The sequence below is a fragment of the Zonotrichia leucophrys genome, chromosome 4 (genome assembly GCF_028769735.1).
Source record: "Zonotrichia leucophrys gambelii isolate GWCS_2022_RI chromosome 4, RI_Zleu_2.0, whole genome shotgun sequence".
Lineage (NCBI taxonomy): Eukaryota > Metazoa > Chordata > Aves > Passeriformes > Passerellidae > Zonotrichia > Zonotrichia leucophrys.
In genome coordinates, this window is record NC_088173.1 from 24616002 (window position 1) to 24637306 (window position 21305).

The 21305-nt window shown below is 42.2% G+C and overlaps 1 long non-coding RNA gene across 1 annotated transcript; it reads right to left on the reverse strand.

Moving 5' to 3' along the window:
- Positions 1–1759: 1759 nt before the first annotated feature.
- Positions 1760–12730, reverse strand: LOC135446676 (uncharacterized). The gene is made up of 5 exons (XR_010439864.1): positions 12386–12730; positions 6140–6245; positions 4987–5071; positions 2548–2676; positions 1760–1943 (listed from the first exon to the last, which is right to left on the reverse strand). It is a non-coding gene; the product is annotated as an uncharacterized LOC135446676 (long non-coding RNA).
- Between the last annotated feature and the right edge of the window lie 8575 nt (positions 12731–21305).

Genomic DNA, 21305 nt, shown 5'->3' on the forward strand with positions numbered 1-21305 from the left:
TTACACCAGCACCTCTAAAACCTAGTCATGGCTCATAATTCCAGTGTCCTGAGGCTGTACTGACAATGAAGAAAAATCATGCACGCCACAAGATGGAAGCACTGTGTCTTTCTCCAGCTTGGCAATATGGCTCAGCATTTCAAGTTTGTCTCTTTGTAGACACATGATTTCCTGTTGCCTACTGAATACTGGCCTGGGAACCAACCCACAATGTTGAAATATTATTCAACATCTATCCAAATATGAAGCCACCTTCCTCAAGGTAGGGTCTGCTGCAGGGAGAGCAGGTGACTACTGTAGGTACTTACATGGTTCCCATGAGAGCAGCACTGAGGCAGCTCACTGTCCCTCATGTATTCATCATTACAATGCCTCCTCTGTAAAGAGATTATCTAAGTCCTGACAGACCTTCTTGACAAAGCACTTTGCCCAAGATGATTTTAAAGACCCAAAAAAGTAGGAACTAAATAAATTTTCCTGGTGGCCACTGAGCTCAGAGTCTACTATTCTCTGAATGACCTTTCCTTGCATCACGCTAGGTTTGCATACCACATCAAGTTTAGGTACAAATGTTTTTACACAGCACATCTAATTTCTTTCTTTTAAACAAGAAAAGTGTAAGGTAGTGGTATGCTACCAAAAGACCCTGAACACTACAGGGTTTCATAGCTTTAAAGGACTGAAAATTATCTTAAGACCTATTTTGTTAATCATGTTTCATTCGTAACAGTCATGTTATTTCACAAATAGCTGCTGTATAGCCATATTTGCACTTGCACTGCATTTCCTCCACATTTTTTATACAGCAAGCAAAATTTTATTACCCTACTTGAGGAGATGCTGAAACCCAAAGAAAATAAAACAAACAAAACAAAAAATAAAACTAATGAAACAAAAAATAAAATTTCACATAGTAAGTGAGTAAGTGTTCTGAGTCTGCAAGAAAGCAACCCAGAATTAGAGAAATGTCATGTGAGTCCTCTGGCTCCTTCATCATGTTTTGTGTGTGGCATGACAACAGTGGGGACCACATGCATGCTCTGCTGGGCTGGAGCTCCAGCAGCCATAGACAGGCAGCAAGTCTGTCACTGAACACACCATGAAGCAGAGCTTTAAGCAGCCAGAACAACATTGCTTGAACAGCAGAAAGGTAAGAGGTGGTTTGAAAGCCAGCAAAATACTCAAGCACAATGATGAGCCCATAACCTGAATTTTCAATGCAATCTTGTGAGCTGAGACTGTCCACAGAGGAATAAGTAGTAGGTGAGGGTGGAGGACTAAATGGTAGCAAGTTGGTCCATTTAGGTCTTAATTTAAGGAAGTTCTTGGTAAGAACCAAAGTTGGTTTGCAGTCTGGGTACCTCCCAGCTTTTGTTTTCCACATGATTGCTCTCCCTACACATAGAAAAAATATTTGAGCTGACTTGAAAAGCTTTCTCCTACTTTTCAATTCAATGCTCAAACACTTAACTGCTCTTTCTTGTCCAGTTGCATTGGTCTTTGCTTTCTCACATTTTAATCCCCACCCACACTTCCTTGTCCACCAGTTTTTGTTCGCAGTTTCTAGAAAAGAAACACTATGAACTAAAATTGAGGTGAATCGAGGAAATAACAGTTCTGAATTAAACAGTCTAACACCTTAAGTGTGAGACACAGTGAGCCCTGATCTGAATGCTAGCCCATTCCTTTATCTAACCATTCACCCCAGAAGGTAACTATGCAGATAATATCAGAAAGCAGTGCTGCAAACATACTGTGGCTAGGTATTTACTGGGAGGCACTTGAAGAAGTTACTTGCACAATCATGCATCATTGGGTTCAAGGTAGACTTTAAGCGCTGCTTAAACCTTTCAGTTCATATCCTGTTATCTTTGTCTGCATACTAAGAAGATTTTAAATCTCCAGACCTTCCTTCATGTCTAGTAACAGGTTAGCAAAAAAATCTGCAAGGCAATGAGAAAAATATTTTACAGATACATTAACATCAATCTTCCATGCAGCAAAACATAATAAAACTGCAAGAATATTCATTACTATTCAAAATATTTTAGTATCTATATATTTCAGGTTTCAAACGCAAACATTTTAAAAATAACTGCTCCTTAAAAATGAAGCACATGGTAACCTAAGTGTAATTTTACTTCTTGAAACTTTTTTTGCATATAAAATACTCCAATGCTTCTGTAAATGAATCCCAGCAATAATGAAACAAATGCCATGAAAACAAACACAAAGTAACTTATGAGGCAAAATAAAGAGTCACTGCTGAGTAAAGCCATTTCATTGGCGAGCATCTCAAAACAAGCAAAAAAAGTTTTGTACTATTTGATATGTCCAACATGCAATTTTAAGTAACTCTCCTATGAAACTGTAGACAAGGAGAACTCAAAGACCATGAATTAATTCTCTCATCAATTTATGACCTGTCTCCAGTGCTGTTTCTCTGCTTTCATACCAAGAGGAAGAGGCAGGTTTACAGACCACACTCAGCTGCAGACAAGAGGTAAATAAGCTTAATTAATCAGAAAGAATTTGTTAAGTACCTACCTCCTCATAATTTTCTTCAGCTCCTCTGCAGTCTTCAGCCTTGCAAAACTCTCCCATTCTGTATGACCCCACAACAGACTCTTGAGTGATTCATTGTGGCAAACTTCCTTCTGCTCAGCTTCAGATTAGCTGATGTGGAAAAAAAAATTAAACAAAGGAAAAAAATAAAAAATTAAGGCACTGACAAGAGAATCTAAATTCTTAAGAATCAGTGGATCTGGTTAAGGCAGTCTGTTCTTCCACCACGACAAAGAGCTAGCTTAGTGATTATTGACTTTGGTTGTAGGTCACTAGGGTGCTAATGCCAGGAAGGCAAAAGGAATCTTGTCCCTTGATAGGATTTAAAGGTAATCTTCAGGAGAAAGAGTGAGAGCAGCTAGTACCATTTGGGAGTGTGATTGCTAATCCAGTAATAATGCATGACTGATTTATTAACTATTTCACTTGCAGAAACAAATGGAAAAAGATTCTGCCAACAATCTGCCATTCTTTGGTGGAGACCGCATGGTCTGAATCCATTTCTTAGAGCAAAGCTGTGGCAAATGCTGAGCCTGTGCACTTCAAAATGAGGGATTAATTTCATCTTAATGCATAATCCTATATGCTTACAGAGGAGCAAGAGCTGCAGAGAATTTTTTAAAAGCATGCAGAAATATATCCAGTGTGTTATATATGTTTATAGACAAAGAGGAAGAAATATTTCTTCATGCATTTTTTTCTCTTGTTTATCACATCAGCAGTAGCTAAAGTAGGTCACATGTACAAAGTTAGCCATTACTGTTTCCCCTACTTCTTCCCCTCCACCCCCAAATCCTAATTCCAAGCATGACATTGCCACAAAAGCAGCCAAACTGCATGCTGTAGGTGACACATTGTAGGCTGCTCTTCAACTGCACTATGGGGCCTTGAAGAACACTGGAACCCCTTATACAAGAAAACAGTATTTCTTTCAAAAGGTTTACAATCCAACCAGATACCCCAGTGAAACGGCTGCATTAACAGCTCAGGCAAAAATCATTCATTCACAGCATTCTGTAAATTCCCATCCTATAGGCACCTATTTGTATGTTGCAATGATACATGCAGGGAAGAGACTAGCTGAGTTACACAGTGGCCCAAGTACAAGTGTTAGAGGCAGAAATGTTCACCCTGAAGGGCCAGCTGTGCAATGCTCAGCTGTCACATACCCATTGAGCCTTTTAAACTGAATTCACGTCTCACTTTCAGGATTCTTCCCTAGTCAGGTATCCCAATCACATTTATTCCCTGTTATGGCTTTTTAAGAGAGCACTGCTTTTGAAAGAAAAGCTATTAACACTTGCATTATGTCTTCATGCCAGGAGAACTTCTCCAAGTTGTCAGTTTAATTGTCAATTACTTTATGTACCAGATACCTCATAAAATGAGTCAGTATGTGGGTCTTGGTTCAAACAATCTGCATTCAGTATTACAAAGTAAGTGAGATTCGTTAACTATCAATAAACAAAATAAATAAAAGAGACTAAAACAGAAAGAATCTGAGGTAGAACAGCCTATAAGAAAACCAAAATTTCTCTAGGCCCTTACCCAGATCCCTACAGCCAGAGCTCTTCGTCTGTATGAATTCTGCAGCAGCTCAAAAATATTGCTGAGCCTTCTGCCACATTTTTAGCTCTTCAACTTTTGCCTTCTTCATTCAATAAAACATGTTATTAACACTCAAATACAACCCACTGCTCTTCACAGAGCAAAACCCCCTCCATTCAGCAGTCCATTTCCTGGATGAACAAAGGAATATGAACAAAGTTGGCATGAAAGTAGGTAGAGCAGCTGGCCTCAAGCCATCAGCTGCACAAGGTGTGCATCCAGTGTGACATTATACGAGATCTAAATAGAAGCATCGCCTGCAAGCAATCTAAAATGTTAAAGCTTAAGATCCCACCAAAACTGGATCACTCTTTTTCTTTTAAATGAATGTCCTAGGGAAGACTTGAGTAAGAAGCTGTGAACAGCATGCAAGTAGAAAAATATTTGCATACTGGTGCTTTCTCAGCAAGTGCTCTCACTTGCACTGTGGGCAGTTTCACTGCTGATGTGAGAGCCCTGCCTAACTCTGCACCTCGCCATGCTTTGGCTTGTATGGTGCAATATCATATTGTGCTTCATCTTCACAATTCATCTCAATGACTTCTTCAGACAGATTTGGACCCATCCTCTGATAATTTATGAATCCTGGAAGCTGATCTGGCTGTCAGAACATCTACTCAATTCATGTATTTCCTTACCTTGGTTAAGTAGTGACCTTAAAAAGCAGTACAGAAATAACAAATTGTCTCAGGATGGCTGTGTGTCATTAAAAACTGGGACAATGGCATAACATCAGAAAGCTTTCCCTCCACTTCACAAGCCTGATTTTGTCTAAGGAATGGAAAGGACTGCAAATAAATAGCCATAGGTTACCTTAGCAAAGGGAGGTACAAGAGCAGGGCACATTTCAGGTGGAACAAAGGTTTCAAGTCAGTGAGGCAGTCTGGTCTGTCACAGTCTAAAGACAGGAACCTCACATGTTAACAGGTTAAGTCAAGTTGAAAAATTATCCTAATAATCTGGTTTCCCACAAAGTATATTACCCCCAAACCCAATTACAATCCCACTATATTTTCTTTAGTACAACATTATCTGTCAAAAATTAAAGTGATTTAGTAGGCATGTAACTATTTTGTAGAAATTGACTGAAGTCTAAATTTGATTAAATTTTAAATAAGGACTTGCTTACTTTTCTTCTCCAGTACAGATAATATCTTTTTCCTTACTTAGCTGGTACATATTCAGCACCAGATTAATTTAAAACACTGGGACTGTATCAACTGTGTCTCTGTCCAATATCCTAAAAATACCACACTCTTCTTCCCTTCCCCCCCCCTGCCCCATGCTGATAGAAAGTAAAATAGCCTTTTATTGTACTACCTCTTACTTGCAGCCTCCACACAAATTGTTCTCTCAAGGCCTTTAATGCCTTCAGAGGAGGAAAGTCATAAATATCCCCTGGCTGTAGTGCCTGATATTTGACAGCTCATGCTGGCTATTCTAGGTCAGTACCAGAGTCCCTGGCTGTGCCACCAATCTCAAACATATAGACACAAAACATTAAATTAACCAACATAAACACTGTAATATCTTAACACCAAAATATTTAAATGTTCTATTCCAGGACTCTGTATATTATATTATATATATTCTATGTTTATAAAATATAGAATATATATAGTATTCTATTCCAGGACACTGTATATATGTACATAGTAACTTGATCTTTCTGTATCAGTTCAGTCATAGACTTGGACATGTTATTTCTAACCAAAAAGTCACACAGAAAAAAAAGCCTAGTCCATTGCAGTGAGTACTGTACCACCCAAGAACTGCAGGTGGGTAATTTGCAGTTCACTCTCCCGTCTGAAGGATTACACTGACAGGAAGAGAAATTGAAAAGGTTGTCTCTCACAAGCCTGTCAGTTTCTTCCTCACAGAAAACACTGCATCTTCAGGGTTGAACAGTCTTCACACATAAATCTTAACACTTCTGTAAACATCTGCATGATGGTTCATCAATTACCCTGCCTTGCCTTCTGTCACCAGCAAAGTTTGGGAAGACCTTCTTTCTCTCACTGGAGAGTGACTTTTTCTGGAATAAAAGTCTATGTCGTCTCTTTGTTCCCCATCTAGAAAGAGAATGAAAGAAACATGGCTAATTGTTAATCTTATTAATTGCCTTACCAGAGACTTTTTTACCTCCTTTTTTTAATGCACTTTGCTGAATTTCACTAACTCCCTGAAGTCTCTCACATTTGTCATTGCTCAGTGCTTTGAAGCTGCAGCACGATGCAAGAAAGGGCAGAGACACTGATGCCACCTCAGTACGAACTGATTCCACAACCAGCCATCCCAGGATGGCTTTTTGAAGCAGCTGTGTATACATTATGCCCTAGGGACAAACCTTACTTTTTTTTCCAAAGGGCAGCTTTGAGTCTGATTGTCACCTTAAGACTGCCCAGGTAAATGAGCAATTATTTCTATTAGCACTGAAGAACAACTGGAGGCTGGGTGTAGTGAGATTCACACATTCACTCATCACCCTTTCAGGCAGGACCCTTTTTATCCTTATTCTGTACAGCAGGTAAGCAGCTTGTTCACATCACCCTGACCTGCAGCAGGGGTTTCCAGGCATAAGAAAAGAGGTGGGGGAAGGAGAGAGAGAAACAGAATTATGCACAGAGAACCCTATCTGCTAGTCAGGAAGAAAAGACAAATCAAACTAAAAAGATCCATGACCCAGAGGAGGTTCTCACATTACCAATTACAAAATGCTACAGCTTTGATCTCTAATCCACATTCTCTTATTCCTCCTCCTCTTTTTACATCTCTGAGCAATTATTATGCCTTATCTTACTTGGAGCTAGAACTGTGAGTCTGGGGAGACCAGATCTTTGTAAAGTGCTTTATCCTTTTGTGGCAACATTAAAAAGACAGATTTCCATAACTGCATTTTTCTCTGGGAGCAGGATTCCTTTCCTGATACAGCAGGTAGTGGTAGCTCTCTAGCATAATGGAGAACTTGGGGACTCTGGACTGGAAACAAGTGCAGAGTATCAATACATAAATTTTAAAACCCAAGAGAGCCTCTTCCCTTATTTTAATGCAACTGATAGAGTTTCCCAGGATCTTCAAGGATAATTCAAGAACCCAATCAGTCCTTTCTGCTTTAAAGTCCCCAAAACTAAAAAAAAAAAACAAAACCCAAAACCTTAACCAATCAACCAACTAAACACAACCCTCTCACACCTGCAACTGAAATGTTAACCAAAAATTAACCTCTTTTTCTTCAGGACTTACAGGGCCAAATTCTGCTTAACAAGGCAACCCAGGCAAACCCAAAGAATCAGTGAGTTTGACCCCTGGCATTTTATTCTCTGCAACAAACCAGCTAAAGGTCACACTTACAAAGATGTGCCTATTTCATCTATGCTATGGGTGCACAAACAAGCATGGGAGAGAGAACAGGAAAATGTCAAGAGAAGAAAATTCTCTGAGAGTTGACAAAATTCAGGAAAAAAAATATAGCGAGGATAGATTTTGTCTGAAGAGGGGCTAAACAACCCTCATTTCAAATAAGAAGTGTAAGATATTTGATTTTCCTGCTGATTCCTTAATGTTGTGACTTTGAAAGCAAGAGGAAGGGTGTACAATGGAAGGGGACAATGTTTCCTCTCCTATTACACAAGGAAGGAGAGAAAGTGAGCTCAAATCTATGCTTCACTGCTCACAGTATTTGCTGACTGGCAGAGCTGAAAAGGTTTAGGGGTATGACATCCATGGGCAAGGAGGCAGCTCATCATCTGCCTCCCTTGCAGCAGCTGATACTCAGCCAACACACTCCTGCTCTGATGTCAGTGGCCTAAATGAGGGCCATACTCTGATAGTTTAATCTCAGGAAATCTCTGCTGAATTATTAGCGAGGCTCTGACTCCCACAGCAACTGCACACAGCTCCTCAAGCACAGAGGAGATTCGCCAGCTTCTGATTCAGGCAGGGAAGAGTCTGCAGCTATTGACACTGCTGCAAACTTACTTTCAAGACAGATCTGCTTACATCAGTTCTGCTTACCATGAACCCTCACTGAACAGAAGAACATTTTCCAGTCCCTCAAGAAATTCAAGCTGGGCTATGTCAGTAATAATTACTAAGTGAACAAAATGCCACACTGAAAAAAAATATTTAGAATAAATGAAAATACTGTAACAGCATTTCATCTTCCCTTTTTCTGTCTGAAAAGCTGAAATCTCTTCAGCTTTCAGAGTCTCTTGTGGATATAATAATTTTATATATAACTGGAAGACTTGTTCATGACGCATTTGCCTGTATTACCAAGTGGATTTTTAGTCCAAAAGCCAGACATCCATTATGCAGCCTGCTAAATGATTTACACTGATTGAGCACGCACGGTATGCAGCTCTTGCAAATTTTATATGCTGGCTGTATGGAGAATTAATGCTTGCTGATTATGCTCCAAATAGCAATGAACCCAATTACCTAAGCCACTAACTCCCAGCAAGGAAGTCAGAAATGCAGCTATTGCTTCAGTACCTTAAAGTGATATTTACTGTTTGGATCTTAACTACTGTAATTTGAAGTAAATGGGAGATTCACATTAGTGAAGAACACATCCGTTAGTTCAAAATCACCTCTTTTAATGGCCATTGTTAATTCCTTATGCTCTAGAGTTTGTATTCCAGCCTAAGGCTTTAACCCACACCTGGGAAAGTAGACAAGAATCCAGCTACTTTGGGAATCTGTGCGACTTCCCAGGTGTAGCCACCAAGATAAGAAGCCTGAATAAAAGGGCAATTTTCGGAGAGAAATGTAAGGACACATCTTAATCATCTTGTGGCGAAAAAATTACTTCTATCATCCAGAGAGCCAGAATGAACTTTGGCATGAGGAACAGGGACTAATGACCGCAGAAGAATCACCCAAAAAGATAAAATCGTGGCTGAAAATAGTATGCAGAGGTTACCTAAACAAAATGTTTTTCACATAGAGCCAAGTCCATGGTAGATATTGAGATTCTGGGCCTTGTCCACTTGAGGGTCAATGGGGATTGAGCGATCACCTCTCTGGCTCTGCCTCCCCCATGGGAATTACTTTTTTTCCCATGTCATAATGGAACTTTCCTCGTGGCAACATTTCAGTGTTGTCCATTATGCCCTCATTGTGCACAGCTGGGCACACCAGCTGTGTTACCCTGTGACAGAGCAGAGCCATCACCACAGGCACCCCATGCCTGTGACAGTGCAGAGCAGTGACAGCAGTGGGCCTGGGGTATGGGTGCAGGACCAAAGGGACATCACCACCAGAGGAAACAGCTGCAGTTCCACAGATCAGGAGCAGCTACAGATTTAGCCAGGAGCTTCACTTAATAGCTCATCTTGCATTTCAGAGCTCTGACGCACACGCAATTGACTGACGTCACCACACAGCCCTGCATCCAGCGTGCTGCTGAGCTCCATGGAAGGACTTACAGCTAGGACTGGAATAACAGGAAAATCAGGGGAGGATGCAGAACAAGCTTATCCTTTTAAGTTCATAAAGCACCTGTCACACAAAACACTTCTTTTTTTCATGAGCACAGAAGTCACACATTAGATCACAGAATTACATGAAAAAGCCAAAAATTACCAATATGACTGAAATCACACCTCCCTCCTCTTGTTCAACAATCTCATTATTAAGACCAATGGCCAAGTGACCTTCCATTTCAATCAATAATGAAATTGCTGTCTATAGTCAGTAAGGTTTTGGCTCCTGTTCCAAACTTCTAGGTGCACCCACAGGTACAGTCACTACTGCAAACCCCCCTGGTGCACACCTCAGGGGACTAAGCACCGATGTAACCTCCTAAATTTAGCAATATAATTCCAAAATTTAAAAAATAAAATTTAAACAAAAGATTTTTTTATAATTTAGATCTAAAAAAAAACCTAATTAAAAACCAAACAACCGAAAACTCCCCTCTCTAATTAACACTCTGTTTTGCATGTGTGAATCTTTGACCTTCCAAAACTCTCTAATTATTTTTATAGATATTAATGGATAGGGCTAAGCCATACTGTGAAATCTAAAATGGCTGCCTGCATCTATCTGTAGGGTTTGGTAATGGCAAATAGTGCTCACCACTGAAACAGAAATTTCCCAGTTAGCAAAAGGTACAGCTCCAATTGCAGAGATCCAGGCAAAGCAGAAGGAAATTAATTATGAAACTCCTCTTTACAAATGTCATTTGAGGATTCATTTCATATCCCTTTCTCCTGGAAAGAAAGATAAGATTCTTTGGAGGATCATTCTGGGGACCAGTTTATCTGCCCATTCTCTTTCCTGCCCTACATCTTTCAGAGTACTTTGTGCAGTGGCTAAAAAGGGGGTTATGAACAGATGGCTGTTTGCTCTGATAACTGTGTCTGTTCCTAGTCAGATTAATTGGTTGCAACCCAGTTAAAGATTAGAGTCTGGTAAAATGATACAGACAGTCCCTCAGTTACTCTTTACTGTCTATATGAAGAAGAAAAAATACACCCATAAGAATGAAAATGGAGTTTCAATACCTGCTAGGGATTATGCCAAACACATTGCCATAGAAAAAGTACAGTATTTACCCTTCCAGACTACAGTTTCAAAGAGTATAAAATTTATAGGAACGTGAAGGTCAAATACAGGTTTGAAGGCACAAGATGTTCTTGTGGATCAACAAATCAGAGCAGTATCAGTGTCATGATTACTTTTCATTTATCCAGGCCTTTGGCATCAAGCTGCTCATGAGACTTAGGGGCTGCAGCAGCATCTAATTTCATACCTCTTCTGATTACATTGAGAAGAGATTCCCCTTCAAACAACTGGGAACACGCCAGGAGACAGAAGCATTGTACTGATACTCACTGAAGAGGAGATTGGGTTGACATCAGTAATTATAACCCTCAGTGCATGGCAAGATAATGGCAAAACCCATGCAAGGCAATCAATAAAGAATGAAAGGATGAGAACATAAGTAGGGCTGGCCTGTCTGATTATAGAGGAAATAGAGACCAGCTCACAAACTTGATTGCGCGCTCTGAGGCTGTGGGATTGATTACCAATGGTTATCAGGGAAGTGCAACCACTTCCACAGAGTGCTTGACACAGAGCTGCAGGGCACTGTAAAAGGCAGCACTCACCCTGCAACAATGAAAGCACAACACATGCACTCAAAAATGGTTAACTTGGCAGGCTCACAAAGATGCTGGGGAAACCTTTTCAGCTGAGCCAGTTTCTAGTGGGGGTTCTGCATGGTTTCATTCTGGGTACACAGCCCGTAAAACAATGTATTTTCCTCCCTGTTCTGTGAAATAAAACCATACCTAGCATACACATGTATGTTTAACATCCTGAGACTGACAAAGAGTAAAATAACTTGATAATAAGTAAGTTCAGTTCAGTAATACATAGCACACAAGCAAATGCAATACAATAAATGTTAGAATAGCATGCATAAGCCTTGCAGGACAATGGCGTATTCTAGAAAGCACAGAACTTGAAAAGAATTTTAAAGACAAAATTAGGACACTACAGACATAGCTGAAGAAGCAAAATGAGTGTGCAGCACAGTCTTTCTTTTTGCACTGTGCTGCAGGGGAAGGCAGCTGTGGAAGAAGAGCTTGTCTCTCAGATCTTTGATTAAGAATTTGGGAGGAGTTATAAAGCAGCACAAAGTAAAAATAAGAGCTCAAGAAAATACTTTGCAGGAGAGGCCTATTGGGCTCCAGCTGTTTGGGCTATCAAAAGGAAGACTAAAGAGATTAATCAGTTACAGTATATAAATCCTTCAAAAGGAGAAAATTAAATTAGAGAGATCCTTAACACAGTAAAGACACACACACACACATCTGAAAAACTCTGTAGTTCAAGCCAAGAAAACTAATTTGTGAAATCAGACAAAGGCGTAATCTACAAGGTGATTAACCAAAGAAGCAATGTACCCAGGGAGTTTTTTCATCTTTGCTTGGTGCTGCCAAATCAAGACTGGATCTCTTCATGGAGAATAGAAGCTTGAGTCTGACTCTTCAGACTAGGGGGGGAAAAAATCAAAATTCTGCCAAAAGCACCAGTTCTCACCCTGTGGTGCTCACCTCTAGTTTACTTCAGAAGTTGCATGGTCTTGTTCTCGCTCCCAGTGCTGAGATCCAGCTCTGGTATCACTCACCAAGAGGCCGCTAAGATTTATCCTCTCCCACCAGCAAGTCTCAAGTTTCTTTACTTTCCTCACTCCACATACCTTTAAGCAGCTTGGTGAGCAGGCATGACCATTTTTTAATGCACGTCACGAAAGCCAAAATTTCCTTTCCAAGCCGATACCCAAACCCAGAGGGAAAGGCTCATCACCCACGCGATGAATGGCCCTAACACAGACTTTAAACGTCTCTCAACCCCAGCCTCATCTCTCACTCTGCTACACTGCCCGTGCCATGCCCTACGTGTGCCTCGCACTCCCTTCCTGCCATGTAAAATTCGGGAATTTGCGGGAATTCACAGGGCACGGCCGCCCGCCAGCAGGGAACGGCCCTGGGCCGCTCTCCCGCCGCGAGGCCTCTGGCGCCATCCAGCGGCGGCCGGGGCGGGACGGGCGGGCCGTGAGGGGCGGGCTCGGGGCCGCCGGCCGGCTGCCCCCATAAAACAACATTTCCCTGGGAGCTCCTCCCCACAGATCCGGCAACATCCCCTTGGGGGCGGTTATACCCCAGGAGCAAATCCCCAGAGCCGCTCCGGGCCAGCTGGAATGGAGCTTGACTGCCACACCCCCTCCGCTAATTAACTCTTGGCCCGGCTCTCCTCTCTCCTTAATGAGCGGGAGGGAAAAAATCTCCCAAGTGTTCCCTAAAGAGCTCCGTCACCGCCATCTGCTAGCGGGGCGGCCGCCTCTGCTGCCTTTTCGTCCCCTTTCTCGTCGCCGAGGCTGCCGGCGCCCATCGGGGCTGGCCAGGGCAGGGCGCAAGCTGCAGAGTTTACATGTTGCTGAGCGTAAAGCAGCCAAAACGAGATTTCTCAGCTTTCCTCTCTGTCAGAAATCCATTGGGGGAAATTTCATTTGTTCATTCTGAACAAAAACTCATTGGGGAAAAATGTTTTTCTTTTAGTCAACCCAAATCTGACCAGAAAAGTCTAAGGCAGCCCCTCCTCTGCCTCCAACTGTGAGAGCTAGGCCTGCAAATTTGATCTATAATTTTTAAAAATGAGAATTTTTTTCCGTCTAAGAATGGCTGCCAAAGCTTAGTGGTAGGACCACACTGAAGAGTGCAACAAAAAGATGCAATGATATCTTCAGATGTCCTTGGATGCATTGCCTCTTTAAACCACTTAAGTGATATAATGAGTTAAATAAAAGCATGTGTGGGTTTTTTTGTATTACAGAGCTGCTACTTACAGTAGGTGAACTACCTCAGTGTTTAATGTAATGTGTCAACGTCTTGACTCTCAACATCTGAAAGAACTAAGCTATAAATTCTAATAATGACTAACCTGCAGACTTCAAACTTGGTCTGAATTGGCTCCTCTTCTCTGTCATCTCCACCCAAAAAGCACAGCCCTTGCTCCATCTCTTCCTGGAGTATCCTAAGTCCCCGTGCCGCTTCCCCACCCGCAGCACCTGCAAGCCAAACCATTCCTTCTTCCCCTTATCTCTCTCTACCTCTATATACTTCCGTCATCTTATGCTACAGTGTCACTTTGGCATAGTTTTGTTTACGTCTTGGTTTGATAGCAATGAACTGACCATTATTCTCAGGAGAGACAGCATCTCGGTGTTTCACAGTTGCTTCACTTTTTTACATCCTGTAATTTTTATTACAGGGATTTTTTGGTTACTTGCAAAGTGATCTGATAATCTAATTGCATCGTTTTCCTCAGGCCTTCACAAAGCCTTTGACTTTTTAGAATCATCTCTCTAAATCCTGAAAATAACACTTTTTTCTTAGCATTTCTGTTTAATACTTGCCTTTTGAACTCTTTCTGAAGAGAGAAACGCAATTACCTGCTCCGGAGCAGCCTGCCCTCATCCATCTGAAGGGACGACACCTGCTGTGGTATCTAAGGAACACTTTTTGAAAAGCTATTTTTCTATTGGCTTACAGTGTCAATGACCCAACAACAACTGGCAAAGGAGCTGTTTATCAGGTCTCTCCCTTGCAAATTGCTGTTAATGGGCGCACATACTTTGTACCCACATGAAACCATGCTTGGTGGGCTGTGTGGGTGGACCTGAACCTGCATTCCTGCAAATACTTGAGGGCACAGCCTAGTCACATCCTTACAGTTAAATGTTGTCTTGAGATACATTTGAGAAAAGTGTACATTTCAGCTAATTTTTTCTCTCAGTTTTACACCCCTTAAAAAGTATTGCCCACCTTGTCATCTCTTGTTTATTTGGTTGCCACTTCAGTGTTGCAGTCTGATGGAAGATCTGCTGGATATTCTCTCCATACACATTAAGCAAGAGTAAGTCATGACTTGAGTTATGGAAACCTCATTGGTAGGATGTCTCTGGAGGTAGGACAAAATATCCTATGTCCTACATCCATAAGAGAAGGGCTCAAAAAGGTGTTTTTTAGTTATGATTACTTTAGGGAAAACAAAGATGAGTTTGGGTTTATATATGTCTGACTGTCAGAGTTGGTAAGCATACCCCCACCATGCAGAGGAAGCTGAGATACCCTACATAGCTGCAAACCCATGTGCAAGAGTAGTAGTGCTGCATTCCAGCACTGAACTTGTTATTCCTAGTGCTGGTTTAGAGATGGAGATTGGGACCTTGATTTCACTTAATACATGACTGACAGTGCCATTCTAACATCAAAATCCTCCATCCACATGCTTTTAAGGAATGAGGAGCCAGAGCCTGTCAGGTGGATTAGCCATATGTCAACTCCCCAGTGCACTGACACAGAGCCATTGTTGATCTGAAAACTTGATCTCAAGCCAAAGGGAGCAATTATATAACCTAGATATCTGAAAGGCGAATAGTACAAAAACAAACAAGAAAGGACAATTATCCTTACTTACACATGTGTACATTTTACTACAACTATTAGGCAATCAAGACTGTCATCTAATTGGCTTTTTTTAAATTACAAAAATGATGGAAGGGTTGCAGTAATTAAAAAGTGCAGGCAATATGTTGAAAGGTGATAAATTACATAAAGGCAAAGTGAAGATGAAGCAAAACTTTTACAAGTATTTATTTATTTGCTGTTCCACAATTTAGATAATTTGTGTGTTTGCTGTTTGTCCGTTCCTGACTGCCATTATCAAGCCAGTGTGAAATTGGTCAGAGGGGCAGAGAGCTGTCACAAGAACTTGAGTTACCAGTGTGGAATATTACTTTAAAAATTGGTGTCAAGTCCCAGAAAAGCCACAGGAATGAAGCTCCTCACCAAGATAGATTGCATGGGCAAGTTCTATGGCACATGCCTGAATTGTCATGAACATCCAAAGCAAACTTTGGAAAACTGACAACAGAAGATAAAGGTCCACTAGCATTATTCCTCCCACATGGTTAAAGGAGACAAACGTGCAATTAATTCAGCTTATTTATTAGGACAGTGCCTAGGGCCCCTCAAGGTGGGGCCTTATTATGTTAGGCACATTAAAGCAGAACAAGCCTCTGCCCCAGAAAGACGTATACAAGTATATCTCCTTGAGCAGGGCAGGAGAGAGGAGGATGAAACATAAGCTGAATGAAATAGCTGTCAAAGGGATGTTAAGATGATACTCTAAAGCACACTGGAAATTATTCTAGGAGGAAAGTGTCTACCTAGGTAGTTTGAAAGGCCAGCCTTTCCATATTGCCCTAAAGCCATCTTCCAGAGATCTGCTACAGAGCTTGTAGCCACTGTCAAATCGCACAGGAAGGTCTTCAGTCCATAGTAAATTCTTAGGACCCACCTGATCCTCAGGGCTGATTTCCCACATAATTATTCTTGGGAAGCTAATGGCCCCTGTGTTTCAAGGGTCCTGGCATCAAGTCTGCAAACCTACATGCAGTTAAATACTCAACATCTGGACACACACTCTTGTACCTATTGACTCCTGAGGCATTATTTGCAACATATTGCTTGCAACCATTTATTTGTATTTGCAGCTTCCTTGGATTTTCTTTTCTTTTTTTTTTTCCTTTTTTCTTTCCCCCAGAGATGTCCCATGTTGCACAGCCTTCTAGCACTTTATGTGCACATTTCTGAATTTACTTTGGATTCGTGGGACTGCTCCTCACTGGCATGGGCAAATTCTTTATGATAAGTACTGTTAGTAATGATATTTACTATTTTTCTCTTCTTTCATAGTTTCAAAGTATTGAACAAATTAACGATCTGAGCTGCTAGAAAATCTCTTCTAACAGCATTTCAGATTTCACAAACCTAAACATTTGTTCTGTGGCCAGACTGTCAAGACACTGCAGTGCAGGTACAATAGTAACCTCTAGCTGAGAAATGTCAGACTTGACATTGTCTCCACTTCAGCACCTGTGTATGCATACACAACCCTGTAAGTTAGACGTGTTAGTTATCCAGCTGAGGTCACAAACAGTGGATACTCTCACTGGGGCTGGGGGCAGTTATATATGGTGTGTAAAGAGTGATTTCAGTAAGAATAAGGCTTGGTTTGGGTTAAGGGATAAGAAGGAAAGGACCCAAGCAAAAGACTAGTTGAGAGGGTGTTGTACACAATTTTGGCTGTAAAAGCCTGTTCAGATCAGGAAGTAAAATGGCTGTCAGGCCTTCTTGCCAACTTTGGCATTAACAGGAAGCACGGAAGCCAACGGATTGCGTGCTGGCCTCAAACTCGTAAACCTCGTGGCCTGCGAGCTGCTGGCTGAGCGACACAAGGAGCACTTCACTTCCCAGGGCTTCTCTCTCCTTTCCCATCCATTGCTACTCTTTTAGATCATGAGCTCATACACAGAAAAGCTGTTTTCTTATTCTGTCTATGAAGAGCAGAGCCCTGAGCTCAGTTGGGCCTCTAGGCACCAGGTTAATATATATAATAATAGCGTGGTACAAAAAAACAAAGGCATAACAGTTTCATGACAGAACGCATCTCAGATGAGTTAATGTGCGCAAAGCACTTTGAAGTTGAAAGGTTCTGCAGCGTGTAAAAGCTGAGCATTGCTTTCATATGGATTTGTTGATCTTGAGGACTCAGGAAGCCACTCCAAAAGCGCCTCTACTCAGCAGAGTGTGAATCCCTGCTATTCACTCCAATGATCTCCAAATGGAGTAGTATGTTCAAGAAATTCCTATTTGAGGATGTCATTAAGAAAACCCATGTCATTATAAGCAAATACCTTAAGTTTTAGCACCTCTCTATATTAAAAACAAGCATCCCTGGGGGAAAATGCAAATAGTCTTTTCACAATCCTGCTGATTTTGGCATTACCCCTTCTCCACTGCACTGAGTCACTCTCACTTTCTTGTTCTCTTACATTAAGTTGCCATGGGAAATACGAAAAGAAAAAGTGTTACAACCTGCCAACAGATTGACATGAATCTTGTTCATTCTGGCTCCTGAAGCTGGATTGACTTTCCAAGGTTCCCTGAAGCCTAGTTGATCCCTTGCCAGTAATAAATGGCATTTTGTGACTCCATCCAGTCTTGCTTGGCCAAGCTCTTTCTGGGGCTGAAGCTGAGACCCAGCCCAAACATTCCCCAACAGATTTGAGATCCACACTGCTACTTTGGATCATGCTTGCTGTAGTTGCTGTCATACCTCACCACTCCTTTTAGAATATTATATACTGCATTTCAAGGGAGCAGTTTAGCTCAGGACTCAGGACCTGTCTCATGAAGTGACACTCAGGCACACCCAGAAGTGGTCCCAGAGCTCATCTTCTGACTGGATGCAGTAACTGAGCAAAACATCCCCTAAAGAAAGCAGAAGAGAGACAGGAAAACAAGGGACTACACAGAGCAGCTTTGACCCTAATTTTGGTGGTTCTGCATCATTTCAACTCTTCCACCCCTTTGGTGTACGTATTATGATAGAGATTCACAGTGATATGCACGCTTATGCATGCATCGACCCAAAGGGAGAAGAGCTCTGATTAAACACACCTGACGGACACCCGCCGTCCCCACGGCCGTGTCCCCTCCCACGGCCACCGCCGTCCTTCCGAAGCCGGTGCCACTAGATGGAGCTGAGAAACAAAATTCCTCCCAGGCCATGTGCGCGGCTGCATTGCATAAGTCTCAAGTTGCAACTTGTTTCTTGCTTACTGGGCACTAATGTTGTTTCCCTGGACAGTTGATACAGGGACAAGCTGTGGCGAATTGTCATTAAGAGATTGCAAAACCATACTCCCCAACCACGCTGATTCACCCTTAGTGGAGGATGATGTCAGTCTGGGCAGATTTGGCAGCCAAAAATGAGTTTGGGAAATGAAAGGAGGGGCTTCTGCATGGCCCACAGTTTATGGGGTGGAAAAGCAGTCTCTGTCATAACTTATTCTGGTTAACTAGGGAGCAGGGAGGTTGGCAGCCTCTGCCCATTTAGTGAAAACCCTTCTGCTCATCAACAGTCTCCTGAGAGCCTGGGAGACTGGAGGAAAGCATCTCTGCTTTCCCTATGCTTGCCTTTCCAGACTTCCATATGATCTGGCGGCAACAAACAGGACACAAAACTGCCTGTTGTCCTTGGAGGGATTCCCTAGGAAAAGCAATTGTAAAATAAAACCCTATCCTCATGGTCTGGATGGAGCAAAAATTTCAGGGGAGCAATCAAAATGCAAGCGCACCAGATAGCCGAGCACCTGTCACACCCATCCTGCATGGGGAGTGGTGCTGAGAGGCTGAAAACTGGCTCAGTGGAAATACGCCGCCCTGGGACAGCCCGCTTGAAAGATGTGGCACTGCCAGCTCTTGTTTACACAGGGCATTGGCTGCTGAGCTCTGTCTCCATCTCTTTGGAGGCAGGCAGGCTGAAGTCTGCCCTGCTCTCCACAGTGGAAGGGTTATCCCACTGTAAAGATGTTAAAACCATTCCATTTATTTTGTAAACTACTTTACTCATCAATGGTACCATAACTAAACCATTGTGGTGGTGGGAAATCTGCTTTGTAATTTTTTAAGATGTTATAAACAGAGGAGATAAATGAATGTGGAAATAAAAGAAGGAAAAGGTGAAAAAAATATATATATTAGCAAATTGGGTAATTGCAACATCTAAAAAAAATTTAGGATGCAGATTGCCAGGCGAAATTTTCATTTTACCTGTTGACAAATATAATGGACTGTAGCAAGCTAGGAGCAGAATGCAAACACAACCACAGCTTGTAACATTAAACTTCATTTAGGTTGTGTGTTAATATGGGAATAGGGATAAGCTAAATCTGCATTATAGTGGGCCCAATATAAACCAGAAAAACCAATGTGAAAACAGAACCAAATCTTTGAACTTTGAAATACACTTATGAAAATTACATGGCCATGTGAGAAAAAAAAAATTATAGTAAACCACGGGATGAATCAGCAAGTGTAGTGTTTCTGTCCAAGTCTAACTGTATTATCCAAAATAAGCCTATTTTTGCCTTCACCTAATCAAGTGCATCTAACTGCAAAGATAGAGTGTATAATCTCTTATTTTCATAATTCCACATGTGTGCCATAAGTTCAGTTTAAGATTACTCTAAAATGAATGCTCTCTGCATCCCAGCTCTTTAGGTGGCAAATGTCTGCAGGCAGACACCACTGAGATGTTTTAACCTTACATTATGCAGAGTGGGTCGTACAACAGTAGGTTTCTACAATGGTAGCCAAGCAGCTAAGCGTTGGAAGACCACATGCTAAGGTGCTTTGCAGTCAAGGTGTGTTAAAACCTGCAGGAAAGGGTGTGGTACGCTCACAAAAGTGTGTCCCTGGCCAAGGTGTTCCCAGGAACGTGGGGTGAGTCACCAGTGTCACATTGCTTGGCTGCCTGTGACAGGTAGCTGCATTATTACTAAACAGAGGTATGAGTGAGCCTTGCTACATGCAGGCACTGAAGTGTGATGTGAGCACCTGATGCTTTACAGAAAAACTCAAAGAGCACACAGGACTCAAGCTGTAGCATCATAGCCTGACAGAAAAAAATGGGCCCTCTGTGCCTGGTGAGCAGCTGTGATGAGATTAATAAATTTGAAGAGTGTAGCTATATATTACCCCACTGTAAGGAACAGAAATAGCTTTTCAATAATTTTGAAGCTAATTTGATATTTAATTTCAGAAAGCAAATCAGTATCTGCTATAGTTGCAATTTGATGTTGGGAAGCTGTGAAAATAAAACTTTTTTTTTCTTACCTTATTGGGCTTTAGACAAACTTAGATGTTATCCTTAGTCAAGGGTAATTCATCCTTTGACTTCAGCTGTGCTTTGCTGACACACCAATGGGAGCTGTGGTGTTTCACTGTCACATTAAAGCCTCTTTGGCTGTACAGAGGTGCTCCCTTTCCCAGGTCCCTGGGACATTGCACCATTCCCTGTGCCACCAAGGAGGCTTCCCTCCAGACCTGCCAAGGCTCGTCAGCCACCCAGCACGCTCGCACACCGGCCTCCGGTCAGGACTTCCAGTTCTGCTGCAGCACCTTTTGGAGAGGCAAAACTCAGGGACCTGTGCAAGCCCAGCCCATCACACCTGTGGTGCTGGGGGAGTTGGACACAGCTCAGGAGCTGGTCCTGAGCCCCTGCACCCTGGCTGGACAGCCCTGGTAACTCCACAAGAGCAGGTGGGTGACAGGGCAAAACATGCCAAAGCCTGCCCCAAGCACAGCTGTGGCCTGAGAGGGTTTGCAAGATTTGCCTCTGCCCTGTAAGAAACGTGATCACCTTGCACTTTTGGGGGCCCTCTCTGGCTCCTGAACTCCCCAGTTTTATGGGGCCTTGGTGCAGCTAGCACAGGGAACCTCACTGCCCAAAAGCCCAGTCCAACCATGGCTTATGGTGCATATAGAGAAGACACTCCTTCATCCTCACAGGCACAAGGGGATGGCGGCAGCATGGCACTCACCCAGAGGCAGAGCCATGTGAGTGTCTCATCAGAGCATCCCCAGCTCCTATCCCCTCCTATCCTGCACATCCTGGCTGCAGAGGTGACAACAAGCACTTTCAGCCACTCCTGGCCTGCTTGCTTTCCCGTACCCTGGACCCTGTGTGACTGACATAAATCCAAGGTG